We start from the raw sequence: 17,902 nt of genomic DNA on the forward strand, positions 1-17,902 counted from the left end.
CGTAAAGTTTTTCTTTTTTGAACTGCTGGAAGTCTCAGACTATTTCTTTTTCACTAACCATTTGTTGTATGTCCAATACACACCCGACCACACGACTCTTCGTGACACACTCAGCAGGCAGCCAACACGATCCTGTGTGGGTGAACATTAGAATTGTTCACACGTCCGGGCGCAGCTACTTCGTGCCACATGAACAGACAACAACTACTCAGCCCCATTCCACATATGTGACATGAAGCAATTTCTCCCTAACATTTTTTGATGGCAACTTTGTAAAGCATGGCAACTTCTCTGTTTTGGATGACAAGTTTTTTTTTGTTTCTGTTTTTTTCTCGGATGGCAATTTTAGTTACCGTGTCTAATTAATGGTAGTTGTCACGTGTGATCCAATCATAATTGTCATTTGTGATTAACTTGTTGTCACATGTGTTTAAACCATAGTTGTCATGTATGGTCAATCACAGTTGCCATGTTTGATTAACTAATTGCCAGGTGTGGTCAAATCATAGTTGCCATGTATGGTCAACCATAGTTGTCATGTGTGATTAACTAGTTGCCACATATCCACAGCTGTAGTTACCATCTATCACCGTGCGAGCGACATGTGGGCGGAGAGCAATTCACACACGGCGACTTGAGCAGCCGTGCGCTAATGCACTGGATGGTTTCCGTGTGGGCGAGGAGCCGTTCACCGACCACATGATGCTGGGTGCTTACGTTGCGCCGTACCTAGATGGCAGTTGTTGCAAGATTCATGCAAATCAAAATGAACAGTGATGACTGCGTGTGGGTGAAGTTGATAAGTACCACACGTGTAGGCGTTATCATTTGGGATACTTTTAGCTTGGAACGGTTTATGTATAAATGCTTGGCTGACACTATCGGCATGGTGCAGCCCACCTACATGGCTGATCGAACAAAATTAGGCAGATGGATAACATGTGTGTGCACACGCAGACGATACGACACAATTGGTACAAGATGAAATCAATCATTTTGTATGTGTTATCAAGGTTTACGATTTCGATGCGACGAAAATTCCGCTCACTCTCGAAATGGACGAAAATTTCAAAAATTGTTTCGGACAAATCACTGTAATATTTGTTTGAGTTCGGATAATTTTACATTTAAGCATGTACATATAACAAAATGTAGCACATAGTTAACCAAATTGCATGTCTAACCTGATGGTTAGTCCGTTGGGTAGCAATCTGCTGGCCGCGGTTGGAATCTCGATTGTGCCATATTTTTTGCAAAAAAATATATATTCAGTGCAAAAATAAACAAAATGTTTCAGCAACATGATTCGAATGCCAGTCCTAAAGATGGGAAGAATACTGTCCTACCACTGCGCCACGGAAATCCACATTACCACAAACTGATTCATGTTGTTTTTTTACATAGAAATTAAAACCAACCGAATTTATTTGAACGAAGGCAAAAATTTCGATCACCCTCGAAATTGTCGAAATTTCAGAAATTTCGATGAAATTTTAAACCATGTGCGTTATAAGAGCCGATTAATTTTCAACATTAAGTTTTATATAGTCTGTGTGTAGAATCATATTTTTTCTGGATATTACACTGCTATATACTCCCTCTGCTCCTTTATATAAGGTGTATTTGTTTCTTCAAAAGTCAAACGAGTGCATGTTTGACCGAGTTAAGAATACCCACAATACTAAATTTATATCATTTGATCCATCATGAAAACTAGTTTCATATTTTATCTATAAGATATTGCAGATGTTATTATTTTATTCTATGATTTGATCAAACAATCAAATGGTTGACTTGCACAAAAATCAATGCATCTTATATTCTGGAACGGAGGGATTTGTGCATGCAACAATATAATGGAGGTCATATATTATAGAACTCGCACTATTATACACCACAAGTGCATCAACAGCTGCATCTCACATGCGCAACTCCTAAGGACGAGTAGAATCTAGATAATTTTGGTCATTAGAGATTTGTGGATGCAACAGTGGTTTGATTTTCTGATCGTGGCACTCTACTTAATTTTACATCAGGGGCTTCAGATAGAAATTCATAATCTATTTTTGTAATTGATCTACTTCAATCAAAAGAATTAGGTACACTAGTTTATACTTTTCTTGTATACGGTATAATAGGGCAAATTCAATAATATATCTGTGCAGATTTTAGCTTTTTTTCTCTACACTTTATTTCTTGTTTTAAGATAACAAGAGTGTAGTTAATTCATTAGATATTAATATAACATACATTTTTTTGTTATTTAGTTAATGTTCTTCCTTTTGTTTTAGTATATATCTTTGTTTATTAAAATAATAATTAATTGAAACACAACAAAATCATTTAATTTTCTCACTTGTCCTTTTTATTGTTGTTGCTTAGTTATTGTTTGGCCATTGATTTTTCTCCCCTATATTTATGCATGTAGTAGTGGTTTGATGTTGCAACCGTTTGACTCTACTTCATTTTCGTCCAAAATTTGAAATAAACTTTCTTTCTTTGTAACTAGACTACTAAAATTATATTTTTTATTTTTAAGGCTGCACTAGTTTACATTTGTTCTTGCACAATACATGGTATGTTGTTTTGGATCGAATCTGAAGTATAGTGTGTCCCTTTTTATGTTCTCTTCCATGTGTTCTTTGTTTCATCATGTACCAAAATATATTTCGATGTGGACAACATTATTGCTTCCTATTTGTGGTGATATGTTTCTTCACTGAATATAACAATAATCACTTTAGCTGACAGTACAAAAAATAGTTGGATTGGTGAAGGAAGTGGTGGCTGTACTGGGTAGAGCATTCGAGCAAAAATAAATAAATAAACATGGCAGCACAGAGTAGCAGCAATAGGCTACAGGCCGTGCATCCACAAATGCCTGTTGGAGTGGTTCAGAGAGCAGGGAGAGAAGCTTATCGTCCTCACGGTGTGGGACGTTTTGTTTTGCCGGGAAGCATGGGCTGCTTTTAAAGTAGTGAACGTGAAAAGAAAATTAGGAAAGTGCTATATAGTGTGCCCCTTTGTTCTATTAATCAAGAGGAGTAAATTTCGTGTAAGTGCTTCAACTTTCAAATTTATTATTCTTTTCTTAGCAAATGAACACTGGGCTTCTAAAATTTCAATTTAGCGGCTCAAAGTACAGCTTTGAAAAAGGCAATAGCTAGTGCCCAACTATTTTGGTGCAAGTTTCTGTGGTCAGGTGCAAACTCAAGAATGTGGTGATTTTCCCCATAGCTGCCCAAATTCAGTGGGCCTTGTTTTCTATTAAATATGCCTCTTTTCATTTATATGTGCAACAAGTAACTTTTAATTGTGTACGCTGAAAGAGATCAACACGGGAAGGTCGGATCTATCGAGCATAATTGTATCCCACATTCGTAGTCCGCAAAATCTGATATGCATAGCATCTAGAAAATAGTAGAATTTGCTTCTATTACATCTCGAATTCAACTTGTAGTTTTTTTATGTTAAATTACACTTACAATTTTGCATCAATGGGTGTGCATATTTCTCGACTTCAACTTGCATATTTGCATTGATGCCGAAGCATATTGGTGGGACTACGCCATGCTAATGTGTATTAGAAGCGAGGCGTCACAAAGGGCGTGCATGTGTGAAACCAGTTTGGAACAGTTAACACACCAATTTGCAAGCATGAAGAAAAACACCTGGTATGAGAACAAAATATAGATGTAAGGCCGCCAGCGCCTTTGCCACTAATGACAGTCTCGTAGCCTCCGAAGCCGCCGAAAGAAATATGGTCACCACCATAGACGCCACCCTCTTTCAAGTCATTCACCACACCTTTTCGGCCCTTGCTAATCAGGACCATGAGGGTAGTGAAGATGTAGCCGATGTCGATGCCAATGATCCTACCATAGCTGTGGTTGATGAACAGTCAGCCCGTGCAATTTCCCATGCCTCGCGTGCCCCCAAAATTAAGATGTTTTTTCCATCTGAAGCGAAGGCATGGTCCTAGCCACCATCACGGCATGTGGCAGCACAAGGTAGATCAAGATGAGGGAGGTCACAGTGCACAAGTACTTATTGACCGTGACTCTAGATTTTACATGCTCTCTCTCTCTCTCTCTCTCTCTCTCTCTCTCTCTCTCTCTGGCGCGCGCTTATTGTGCACATGAGAAGGTGCTACTACTGCACTTGTGGTATGGCATAGTTTAGAATTTAAATAGGCATGGAAAAGTATGTACAAAAGATTGGTCAAGGCATGTAGGGAGGGTGTAAATGAGAGAGTGATGTAGTGATTCTTTTTTTGAGGATGCATATTTGCCGGCTCCGGTACGATAGTACCTACCGGCATCCCTTGAGTAAATAGGTCACAAATTCTCCATTCATTCATCCCCGACCAATTCCATTATGTAAAATATCTTGTTCAACTCCAACTTTTAGAAAAAAAGGGGCAGAGCTTTACTTTTATTATAAAGTAACCTTTATTGAAAAAATATTATAAAGCAACTACCACCAATAGAGTTCTTACAAACATGAAGCAACACAGATATCTATATAAAAATACATCAACAAATGTACATAAAAATTTCTGGAGTGGAGGTAGGCGAAGCGATGAAGTGGGTGGCTAGGGTCCAATATTATGGGCCTATGTTTTATAAAATGGATGTACTTGAGCGCCCCAAATCCCATATTTGGAAAAGGCTCAAGACCCAACTGTCTTGTGTCACTATTACTATTGGTTTTGGTTACATGAACTTTTTTACCGCTCCCATTCACAAAGTTTGGAGTGGGAAACTAAAAAACGGAATGAATCATGCAATTCAGTTGATAATATTTTGAACATTAATCAATCATCTACCCCAATTAACATTTTACTATTGACGTTACAATTAATTTTAGGGGCCAATGCTCACCTTGACCCAATAAATTCTCCACACCTAGCTAGTTGGGATCAGAGCTTGGACAATTCATCTTCGGTTTCGGTAGCAGTAGGAAAATAAATTTCCCATGTTCAGGTAAAAGACATGTAGCAGAATTTCAGAAAATTTACAATAAATATCATAATAGAAATCGATGAAAAACAACACCGATCTAGAAATTCCAGTAACTTAATGCGAACTCCCAACTTACGACTTGACTCCTACGGTCAACATGGCCAACATATTTTCCATGATTGACTTCTTCAAATGATTGCTTCATGGAGATGCAAAGGGCATTTATGTGTCCTCCTAAAAAGCCATATTTAGTTGTAACATAGATTTAGAGATATCGAATTCCAAATTAATATGGAGAAACACCACTTCACACAAATTTAAATCTCCGCAAGACATGCTAAATGGGATAGATACAAAACAAGGAATATTATAAACGAACCTACATTACATTATTCTTCGATGCAAATGTCGAGACAATAATGTACATAAGTGAAATTTGTTGCCTCTGCAAATGGCTCTCTGGAATTGTGACAATTAGTTAAATCATAAAATATATATTTTTGGTTAGTGCTCCATGATACAATAAAGAACAAGAAAGTTTTGCGGAGGAAATATTTTCATGTCCCAGGCTAAAAATTTGTTCTACGCAATTCCTACTTTGAACAAAGATAGTTGCATCTTTTTTGCTCAATGGTGTTGGCATTCTCATCTCCCTAGCTAATAAGCTCGGAGACATACTTTTTTGAGTGTCTTCTCACAACCCAAGCTTTGCCAAGGGTTATTGACATGGACATCATGATTATGGGTTCCTGGCATATTTGGCAGCGGAAATGTTTACACATTTCTAATAATGAAACTTCCTTCATCGTTACTTTGAGAAGAAATTTGAAGGAAGATCTTAACCTTGTCACACATAGACGAAATCATAAGACATCAGAGCCGTGTTGTATAGATAGATACATCGTTCTTGTAGTTTCTTTCTCTGACCGTCTTCCTTTTTTATTCTCTTTTATGTACATACAACCTTAAGTAAACAAAAATGTTGTAGTAGGGCTATGCCTCACACAGAGAATCAATAACACTTTTCACTTGGTGGTCCAAATTTTCCACTGAATTACATATATTGTTCTCTAAACTAATATAACGATGATATGGGCCTCTTAACCACATGTTAGATGATGTATGCCTGAATTTACGTAAAGTATAGCTATAATATATGTCATCGTACCTTGTAAATTTTCTAGGAATATGTCATGTTTGACATAAGGGTGATGTGCATATGTAGTAATGTGCATCTTTAGTACACTACAATATGATACTTTTTAGAAATTGTGCATAACTACTAAATAAAATGCGATGTGGTTAAAAACTATCGAGAAGCAAGGCAATGAATGAATTGCATTCATGTGAGTTGAATAGTTGGATTTATACTTGTTTGCACCAAACAATAGATAACCATGAATAACAATGACGATGGACCATCAGCCTAATAAGTGCACTTTAAAACGAAGGAGGTGTTTGGCCAGGCATGTTTATGTCCATACTAGTAGCCATATGATGGCCATGCCCGCGACCAGTGATGTCACCTGCTCATACACACAAAGCTCTTCACGAGCGAGTGTGGATGCGTGTAGCCAATATTTGTACAAGAACCATCAGGATGAGTGTAAATTTTGGAGAAGTGAAGGTAGATGAGGAAACAAAGTGCAGGAGCGAGGTGTTGAATCTGTCATTGCCTCACTACTGTTCTTGATGATCGAGTTCTTAAGTTGAATCCTCAAAGCCCATGTTAAGAGGCGTTCATGGCCCAAACTTTTTTGCGCTAGTTTATATTGTCTGACCCAAGGTCAGTAGAAATTGCTCTGTATGCTTCTCTAAGAGAAACATTCTTCTATAGATGCCCAAACATACGACAACGAGTGGATTTTATTGACCCAAAGTAAATCATCAAGGGGATACAAACACAATAAACACACACCAAGGCTCTGCATGACTAGGATGCACGTAAACAGTAACACATGCGCTCATACACAAACAAATCACGTCGACAAAGAGTAAAGTCCTAAAAGACTATAAATTTATGCTTATGTCGATGAAATAGAAAAAAATACTCTAAAGTGATCAGAACAACTATCAACGAATTACAACAGCAAACCATCCTCACCAACTATCTCATGACATCACAAAGACAATGGGACAGGTTGCCCAGTAGCGACGTGTGTAGGAAGGGGATGAAGCTCAAGCATCGTTGTCGCCTGATCCAACACTAAAGGCCGGATCCTAAGTTTTCAAGCTAAATATCAAATCTGAGCAATGCCTTCAACAAGTAACGACACAAAAACACCATCATTGCTATGTAACCAACTAGAGTAAAAGATAGGGCTTCCACGCCAGAGCTTGAGACTAGGTACTTGAGAAGCACCACTAAATCGAAGTCATCGTGTGTTGTCACAACCATTTTTCACTATCCCAAAAGCTACATGTATATGTGGTCTTGCTGTGAGATGCCACGCAAGTGAAGACCATGCCCGCATAGTCAGGCAATCAAGTCGAGACAAGAGCCAGTCGCCACCAAAGGCTTCGATAGAGGAAGGTTGTCATAACGCATGTGACAAAGGTTGACGAAGGGAGAAATTTTCACCACCCCAATCCTAACTTGGATAATCCGTCATACCATTTACATTGCCTAGACACACAAATAAGGATAATGGGGACATGTTGGGCTATATTCCACAAATTGTGGGAAATGTAGCTTGTTATATCAAGTGACATAGTTGGCAGTTAAAATAACCCAAGGCACACATTATACAATCAGGTGAGTTTCCTAGCAATACCATGAAATTGTGGCTAAAGTAGATTTTTGGATTAAGTGCAAATTTGGCAATTTCATTATCAATTGTTGTAGTATTCTGCCCTAAAAAGCACTTCCATTGAAATTGTATAAAATATTGTAGGGGCCAAGGCTCACATTTCCAATTAAAAGATATCCACCTGGCTAGTTAGATTAGAGCTTGAACAATTCATATTTGGAAAAATAGTTAGATAAATTTTACAAAGAGAGATAAAATGTAGCATTTGAGAAATTAAGCCCAAACATAATCCATGTTAAATTCCAGTAAATTATGGTGAGTTTCGAACTAGAGGAGTCACTCCCGTTGTTACAATTAGGGATGGAAACGGAGAATAAACTTTCTAGAATTTTTGTGAAAACTGAAAATGGAGAAAACTATGGAAATGAAAATGGAATTCTACAAAACAAAAACAAAAAGAGAATTTCGCATGAAAAAAGAACAATTTTTTTCTGGTGGAACAACCATGGAAAGAAAATATCCCATTTTCCTGAATATGAAACTTTCGGTGTTTACCATGGCTATTATATGGCTTAGTCCAGGAGTCAATAAAACTGATGTTGTACCCAACAATGACAACATAAACCTGACATAATCCCCAACCACCCTCGACGTAGTGTCCAGGAGCCTCCACATGGTGCTGCTAGTTATGGCACAAGCTTAACAGTCATCGAAAGATGACCTAGTCATATCAATGAAATAGTTTACTAGTTTACATGTCATTTTCTCAACTATTCAAGGGGTCTTTTCATTCCCGCTAACATCCGATTTTATATCCGCTCCGCACCGTATTCCCTTAGTATTCGTTTTTGATTGTATATACATGTTCCCATATTCGTCTCCAAAGTTTTTCTTATTGATTTCCATTTTGATGGCAAAATATAAAAAACAAATGTGGCAGCACTCAACTCCGTTTGTGTTCGCTCCATTTCATCCCTTGTTACCATTGTCAACTTTAGTTAAGTTTTTGTATCACTAAATTTATCTTTCAACAAATAAAATAATCCCTCAGTTCCCACTGACACAATATGCCATCTGTCTCTGATATAAAAGTTGGGACAACTATGTTACTTTTTGTTGGAAGCCGAATGGTAATGGACCTAAATCCCTTTGTTGTGGACTAGTTGCAGAGATAATCTTTGTTCTGTTAGTATGGTAATAGTTACCAATATGATTTCTTTATGCCCATCAAAGAACATCAAGATGCAAATATGAAGAAAAAAACGATATGAGAAATGTGAAAAACTCAACAACGGAAGAATCATGATTTGTGAAAATACCTTGATTTCAGGAAATTTGTTTTTTGGAAACTTGGGAAGTTATAGGAAATTTTGTCTCGCATGTCAAATGGAAAATCTGGTTACAAAATGCTAAAGCCTTATTTACCACCAGCCATCTATGATTGTGAGCTTCTATTATTTTTACGGTATTATGAAATATGTCTCATGAAAAATCATATAACGTGATTTCACCTAAATGGTTTAAGTTTTATAGTACGATCCCTCCTTTTCATTCAACACATTTGAGGATTATTCTAACTTCATAATGTTTGGTCAGTATGCAGTAGTTTTCTGCACCAATGTATATTCAGTCTGGATGCATTCATCTTTTGGAGCCTACATTTGGTGACATTGTAGCTAGTTCTTTTGAAATGAGGGTCTGGTAGCTACTTAACGCGTGTAGAAGAAAATATAAATACGGTGTACGCATTGCTCAAAAAGGTGTAAGTAGACCATGAATCAAGCCCTCGTTGAGAACATCCTGCACATCACATGGGAATTAAGGCTATCATTGCAACTGCAGTTGCAGCGGACAAATGGCCAGTCGTGCTTTGTCTAAATATTTAGTACGTGAGGTCGGTTGTCAATTATTGGTGGATGATACATAGAATAGAACATCGACTTAGGCATGATTGTTCGATCAACCTAATCCATACCACTTACTAGAAAGAGATGTAAAGGTTGAATATAGGGAAAGTTGTAGCTGAGAGCGGATGCCGCTACATGCCTTATCTACACGCCTTGAATATGACATCCATCGTATAGCCCATGGACCAGCAGGAGGAAACTGAATGCTTGTTAAGAGTTTAGAGGCCTCCTTTTTTTAACCATGCAGGAGAGTTGCATGTATATTTATAGATAGAAAGACAACGATGAAACAACAACAGTACAAGGTGACCGTTCGAGTCCAAGCTCGAACACAAAAATAAAAGAGAGAAATGGAAAGCACTGAGACTAAGGGAGGGTGCTACAACCATACCCTAATCAGACTAATCTGGATTCTAGGGGATTCGAAATATATATCTGCTCACCACCACCCAGAAGTGAGAGTAGGTTTTAATTTGGTCTATGACATACTGCATGGGCGTTTGAATCTGTGAAAGCCACATATATGGACATTGTTGGAAATATGAGCAATTTACCAAATGATTTTATTAACACAAATACTAGATAAAGCATGACTAATATAGTAGAGATAAAACAAGTCATGCGATCTGACAAAGAGAAGGTAAATAGCTTCTGCATATATGAATCATATCCTAGCATATCTATAGCAGATAGTAGAGCTAGTTGCATATATGAAGTAGAACCTAGCATATCTAGGGCAAGTACTAGTACGAGAAATTGTGGCAGGACACCCAACAGAAAGAAGAACACATACGGGACAGCAGCAGCAGTAGCACTGGACTTGGAGTCAGTGTCCTCACCAGCCATGTCGTCGAGGAGGTTGTCGACGTCAGGGAAGAAGTCGTCGTCGGGGAAGTAGTCGTCGGAGTCTGGGGCGTCCGTGACGAAGGAGTCAGTCAGTAGTCGCGCAGAGCGCTCCCCAAAAACATTATCACCCTTCTCCCGTACAGGACTCAAAGAGGTGCGGTTTCGGAGGCCTACTGTCCCGACCTAGTGCACGCCGCAAGCCGGGATGGGGAAGATTGTAACAGCAGAGCAGTGCTCAGGAACTCCGTGGGGAGAGGAAGAGGATCTTCTGGTGTGTCTCTCTGGAGAGGAGCGACCTCTCTTATATAGGCACAGGAGAAGGACGCGAACAGGCTGCGACGGGAGGTGAAGCAACGGAGGGAGATGAAGCGAACAGGCAGCACGCGAAGAGGTGCGCTGTTCGTATTCAGTCTCCACTACAACAAAACGTTTCAGCTCCCGTGTGACTGTTCGTATACCCATCGTGCGTGGTAAAAAATTAGACATCGGCTAGGCTCATTCCCGCAACCCATCATGACGAGGCGTGGCGTGACGAGGCGGGTGGCGGAGGAGGAGCGCGCATGGATGTCCCTCTAAACTAGCAATGTGGGACTAAACTTTAGTTCCACCTCTTGACTAGCACGAATGGGCTGCGTGGGCCTCTAGGATTTATTAGGAATTTCTGAAACTGCTATTAGGCTGGCCCAAAATAGACAAAAATTCCAACAGACATATGGTGCACGTATATGAATACTTTAGGGAATATTGCTATCAGAAGCAATTTTTTGTTACCCGCAAAAAAAAAGAAGCATTTTTTTGTTGAGGTTAATTAACCAATTATCAGGCTGCCAATTGCTGAAATCTGAGATGCACATGTTCCCCATTGAAGAGGCATCGTCAACCTTCCTTTATTTTGTGGGAAGTAGATTTGTAGGAGGCAACACAGGGTGCACGTATATGACAATTCCGTATGTCTCATGTTGGTCGCTGTTACTACCCAGAAAGTGGCAGTACAAAATTGCAAGGAGAATAAATTTATACTGTACCATTAATGTTCTAGTACCTTTCTTGAATTCGATTCAAATTCTTTTATTCATGAATACACAAATGACTTGTATCATTGCATTGATAGATAAAAATAGTAGCAAACAGCACTTACAGAAAAAAACCTCTGACGAGCACGGAGACGCGAGCGACGCGGCGTGAGTCAGCAGACTAGGGTGTAGATACAGAAATGTGGGGTGTACGCGCCCCAAGGCAGAAGTTCTACGTCTCTGGCAAAATGGTGCACCTCCCTTGGACGCTCACACTGGCCTAGGCGTGAGCCTCCTCCTTGATCGTCAAAGGAGATGTGGGAGACGGACGACCACAACTTCAAATTCAAAATCTTTACTCTTTATCTTTACTCTTTACCTTTACCTAATAATAGAATAAATTGGATTTTTTTCGTCCGTTATGACATTTTTCAGAAAAGTCCCTCTATTTCAGAGAATTCAACCCGCAGTCTTGTTTTAAGTTAAAACGAAGCGTTATTTTTGTATTTTACACAAAAGTCCCTGTCTTTTCTTCAAATCAACCCGCCGCCCGGATTTAAGTCACACCCGAATCGTTATTTTATATTTTTTGAAACCCCCCCTGATGTTTTAGGTAATTCATCCGCGGATCATATTTAAGTCAAACAAATGCTTTTTAAAATCATCCATATCTTTTAAACCGTAACTCCGATTTGAACATGTTATATATGAAATTTGATAAGAAAAATATGTAGAATATGAATATGAGATTATTTTTACCCATTAAGTATTTTAAATGTTATTTTGGAATATATTCGAGTCAAACCAAATGATTTTCTAAATTATCTGTATCTTTTAAATCGTAACTTCGATTTTAACATATTATATATGAAATTTTATTAGAAAAATGTGTGGAATCTAAATATGATGTTAATTTTACCCGTTAAATATTTTTGAAATATCGTTATGGAAGTAAACTTATAATTTATAGCGCAAGATCCGTTTTTTCATACCGACGGCGATCCGGATTGCAAATAAATACCCCACTATAACCATATACGGAAAAGAAAACAATGATAACTACACGCGCATACCTCTGAAAAAATGTGACAAGGGAAAACAGCAGATTTCTCATCGCGAGAGTGAGAGAAAGCGAGCGAGAGAGAGACGGGGGGAAAGAGAGAGAGGGAGAGGGAGGAGAGAGGGAGAGAGAGACGCCTTAGGATTAACCATATTCAACACACGTTTTTTTTGTTTTGTGTGAACACCGAGGCCATCGCCGGCGAGGGTGAGAAGGAGGATAAGCGGAAACACAAATATGATGCCTCGCAAAAACAAACACTAGTAGAAAAGGGGCAATGGTCCAGGCCGGGTCAGCCCATTAGTCCCGGTTCAATTCAGAATCGGGACCAATGGGGGCATTGGACCCGGTTCGTGAGCCCCGGGAGCCGGCCGGGCCATGTCGGCCATTGGTCCCGGTTCGTCTGGACTTTTTGGTCCCGGTAGGTGGGACGAACCGGGACCAATGTGCCTTGGTCCTGGCCCACCACCATTGGTCCCGGTTGGTGGCCTGAACCGGGACCAAAGGCTTCCATTTAGTCCCGGTTCAAGCCACGAACCAGGACCAATTAATTGCCTATATATACCCCTCGCCCGCGAGCAGAGGACTCTCACTGCTCTGTTTTTCGTGGCCGGCGAGGAGAGAGCTTTGTGGTGCTCTAGCTCACCTCCTATGCACACGAGGTGTTCGATGGAATGCCCGAGGCCACACTACTTAAGCTTTCTCCTCTCCAAGCTCGACCTCCAAGCTCCATTTTCCTCAATATTTGTCTAGGTTTAGCGGTCCGTCACGTCCCGTCCCCGTCTTCACCGCCGTCGATCGCCCACGCCGATCTCGTCGCCGGCACCACCGTGGTGAGCCTCTTGTTCTTATCTTCTTTCTGAAAGGAAAAAAAATCTTACTTGTATGTTTATATAGATACTTGTATAATTTTCTTACTTTTATTATTGCATCTTATATAGTGCGATGGTTTTGGTATCCGCCCCCGTCGGCCCTCGTCCTGTCTATGATTCGGATGTGGTATATATTATCTTTTCATAACTATTGTTTCATCTATTGTTTATGACAATTATGTCGACCAACGTGACATAGATTCTATTTATCTAGGAGGTTGTTGAACCGGAAATTCCAACCGACCCTATTGTCGAGAGGTTAAATTTAGTTGAAGAAGAAAACAATTTCTTGAAGGAAAAAATAGAAAAATTGAGGAGGAGAAGATGATATTGGAGTTGCATGTTGCGGATGTCCTGGATGATCACAAGATCAAGATGGATGCAATGCGCTTGAAGATTAGAAAGATTAGAAAATATGCCATTCATACCGAGGCTTGGTATTGTTATGCCGTTGGATCAGTTGTTACATTGGTTGCGATTATGATCGCGTTTGTTTTCGCATTGAAATGTTTTACATAGTTTCAATGTATGGTTTAATTAATTTAGATGCTCTATAGAGCTTTATGTTGTTAGATGAGAACTATGTATGTACTTTGGTTTTAATGTGATGATGAACTTCTATTAATTTGGTCACTTAATTATCTATTCATGATGTTCTGTAATGATTTTTGACACAATTAATTATATATAATGCACGCAGATGAACCGGTAATGGATGTACGGTTCAAGACACACCTCCGAGTACATTAAGGGCGTGCATGAATTTCTCGAAGTGGCTGAGGCAAACAAGCAGAATGGTTTTATGTGTTGTCCATGCCCTATATGTGGGAATGCGAAGTCTTACTCTGACCAGAAAATCCTTCACACCCACCTGCTTTACAAGGGTTTCATGCCACACTATAATGTTTGGACGAGGCACGGAGAAATAGGGGTTATGATGGAAGACGGCGAAGAAGAAAAGTATGATGACAACTATGTGCCCCCTGAATACGGTGATGCTACTGAAGATCAAGAGGAACCAGACGATATGCACGATGATGCTGCAACAGGCGAAGCTGCTGAAGATCAAGAGGAACCAGACGATGTGCCCAATGATGATGATCTCCGTCGGGTCATTGTCGATGCAAGGACGCAATGCGAAAGTCAAAAGGAGAAGCTGAAGTTTGATCGCATGTTAGAGGACCAACAAAAAAGGGTTGTACCCCAATTGCGAAGATGGCAACACAAAGCTCGGTACCGTACTGGAATTGCTGCAGTGGAAGGCAGAGAATGTTGTGCCTGACAAAGGATTTGAGAAGCTACTGAAAATATTGAAGAAGAAGCTTCCAAAGGATAACGAATTGCCCGACAGTACATACGCAGCAAAGAAGGTCGTATGCCCTCTAGGATTGGGTGCAGAAGATACATGCATGCCCTAATGACTGCATCCTCTACCGCGGTGCGTACAAGGATCTGAACGCATGCCCTGGTATGCGGTGCATTACGGTATAAGATCAGACGAGATGACCCTAGTGATGTTGACGGCGAGCCCCCCAGGAAGAGGGTTCCCACGAAGGTGATGTGGTATGCTCCTATAATACCACGGTTGAAACGTCTGTTCAGAAACGGAGAGCATGCCAAGTTGATGCGATGGCAAAGTGAGGACCATAAGAAAGACGAGAAGTTGAGAGCACCCGCTGACGGGTCACAGTGGAGAAAAATTGAGAGAAAGTACTGGGATGAGTTTGCAAGTGACCCAAGGAACGTATGGTTTGCTTTAAGTGCGGATGGCATTAATCCTTTCGGGGAGCAGAGCAGCAATCACAGCACCTGGCCCATGACTCTATGTATGTATAACCTTCCTCCTTGGATGTGCATGAAGCGGAAGTTCATTATGATGCCAGTTCTCATCCAAGGCCCTAAGCAACCCGGCAACGACATTGATGTGTACCTAAGACCATTAGTTGAAGAATTTTTACAGATGTGGAATGGAAACGGTGTACGTACATGGGATGAGCACAAACAGGAGGAATTTCACCTAAAGGCGTTGCTGTTCATGACCATCAATGATTGGCCCGCTCTCAGTAACCTTTCAGGACAAACAAACAAGGGATACCACGCATGCATGCACTGCTTACTTGACACCGATAGTATATACCTGGGAAGCTGCAGGAAGAATGTGTACCTGGGCCATCGTTGATTTCTTCCGACCAACCATCAATGTCGAAAGAAAGGCAAGCATTTCAATGGCGAGGCAGATCACTGGAGGAAGCCCGCCATGCGTACCGGTGATCATGTACTTGCTATGGTCAATGATTTACACGTAATCTTTGGAAAGGGTCCCCGGCGGACTAGCTGTTCCGAGTGACACTGGGGGACACGCAACCATGTGGAAGAAGAAATCTATATTTTGGGACCTACCCTACTGGAAAGACCTAGAGGTCCGCTCTTCGATCGACGTGATGCACGTGACGAAGAACCTTTGCGTGAACCTGCTAGGCTTCTTGGGCGTGTATGGGAAGACAAAAGATACAGCTGAGGCACGGGAGGACCTGCAACGTTCGCACGAAAAAGACGGCATGCCTCCAAAGCAGTATGAAGGTCCTACCAGCTATGCTCTTACCAAAGAAGAGAAGGAAATCTTCTTTGAATGCCTGCTTAGTATGAAGGTCCCGACTGGCTTCTCGTCGAATATAAAAGGAATAATAAATATGTCAGAGAAAAAGTTTCAGAACCTAAAGTCTCATGACTGCCACGTGATTATGACGCAACTGCTTCCGGTTGCATTGAGGGGGCTTCTACCGGAAAACGTCCGATTAGCCATTGTGAAGCTATGTGCATTCCTCAATGCAATCTCTCAAAAGGTGATCGATCCAGAAATCATACCAAGGCTAAGGAGTGATGTGGTGCAATGTCTTGTCAGTTTCGAGCTGGTGTTCCCACCATCCTTCTTCAATATCATGACGCATGTCCTAGTTCATCTAGTTGACGAGATTGTCATTCTGGGCCCCGTATTTCTACACAATATGTACCCCCTTGAGAGGTTCATGGGAGTCCTAAAGAAATATGTCTGTAACCGCGCTAGGCCAGAAGGAAGCATCTCCATGGGCCATCAAACAGAGGATGTCATCAGGTTTTGTGTTGACTTCATTCCTGGCCTTAAGAAGATAGGTCTCCCTCAATCGCGGTATGAGGGGAGACTGACTGGAAAAGGCACGCTTATAAGGGACTCAATAATATGCAGGGACGGATATTCTTGGTCTCAAGCACACTACACAGTTCTACAGAACTCTACCTTGGTGACCCCGTATGTCGATGAACACAAGAACAGTCTGCGCTCCAAACACCCGGAGCAGTGCGACAACTGGATTACATGTGAACACATCAGGACTTTCAGCAGTTGGTTGGAAGCACGTCTCAGAGGTGACAACACTATTTGTGATGAGCTGTACTTGTTGTCCAGGGGACCATCTTCGACTGTTACGATTTGGAAAGGATACGAGATAAATGGGAGTACATTTTACACGATTGACCAAGATCAAAAGAGCACCAACCAAAACAACGGTGTCTGCTTTGATGCAACAACCAAGAGGGGAAATGACACATATTATGGTTACATAGTGGACATATGGGAACTTGATTACGGACGTGATTTTAAGGTCCCTTTGTTTAAGTGCAAATGGGTCAATCTGCCAGGAGGCGGGGTACAGGTAGACCCACAGTACGGAATGACAACAGTGGATCTAAAAAATCTTGGGTACACTGACGTTCGTCCTAGCCAATGATGTGGCATAGGTTATCTATGTGAAGGACATGTCTACCAGACCGAGAAAAAGAAAAGATAAGGATGTGAATACATCATACGATGAGCCAAAGTGCCACATAGTTCTTTCAGGAAAAAGGGACATCGTGGGAGTGGAGGGCAAGACAGACATATCTAAAGATTATGAAAAGTTTCATGAAATTCCTCCCTTCAAAGTCAAGGCTGACCCCAGCATCCTGATAAGCGATGAAGATTATCCATGGTTACGGCGCAATAAGCAAATGACACAAGCGAAGAAAAAGTGAAGACTTTCTCCCGCAACTATTATAATGATACCATGCCAACTTTGTAACACACGAGTATGATACCATTGTCCGTTTTGTACATGCACATGCTATGTGGGTGACTTTATGATACCATGCCAACTTTCAACATTTTCATAGTTCATTTGAAATGCTTTAATGTCTTATGGTTCGGCCCTCGTAATAATTAAAAATAGCAACAATAAGTATTTTGTTGTAAGTAGAAACAAAATAAAATAAATAAAGCAAGAAAGAAAGCAAAAAAACAAAAAAAGTGTTTTCAAATTTGAAAACTAATGGCACTAACAGAAAGTTTACAATTTTTCTAAAACTAAAAGCAAAAAAGAATTAAAAAATAAAGCAAAAAACAAAAGAAAATAATTAATGCAGAAAAAACAAAAAAAACAATTAAAAATAGCAACAATAAGTATTTTGTTGTAAGTACA

Source organism: Triticum aestivum, chromosome 5B, assembly GCF_018294505.1.
Source record: "Triticum aestivum cultivar Chinese Spring chromosome 5B, IWGSC CS RefSeq v2.1, whole genome shotgun sequence".
Lineage (NCBI taxonomy): Eukaryota > Viridiplantae > Streptophyta > Magnoliopsida > Poales > Poaceae > Triticum > Triticum aestivum.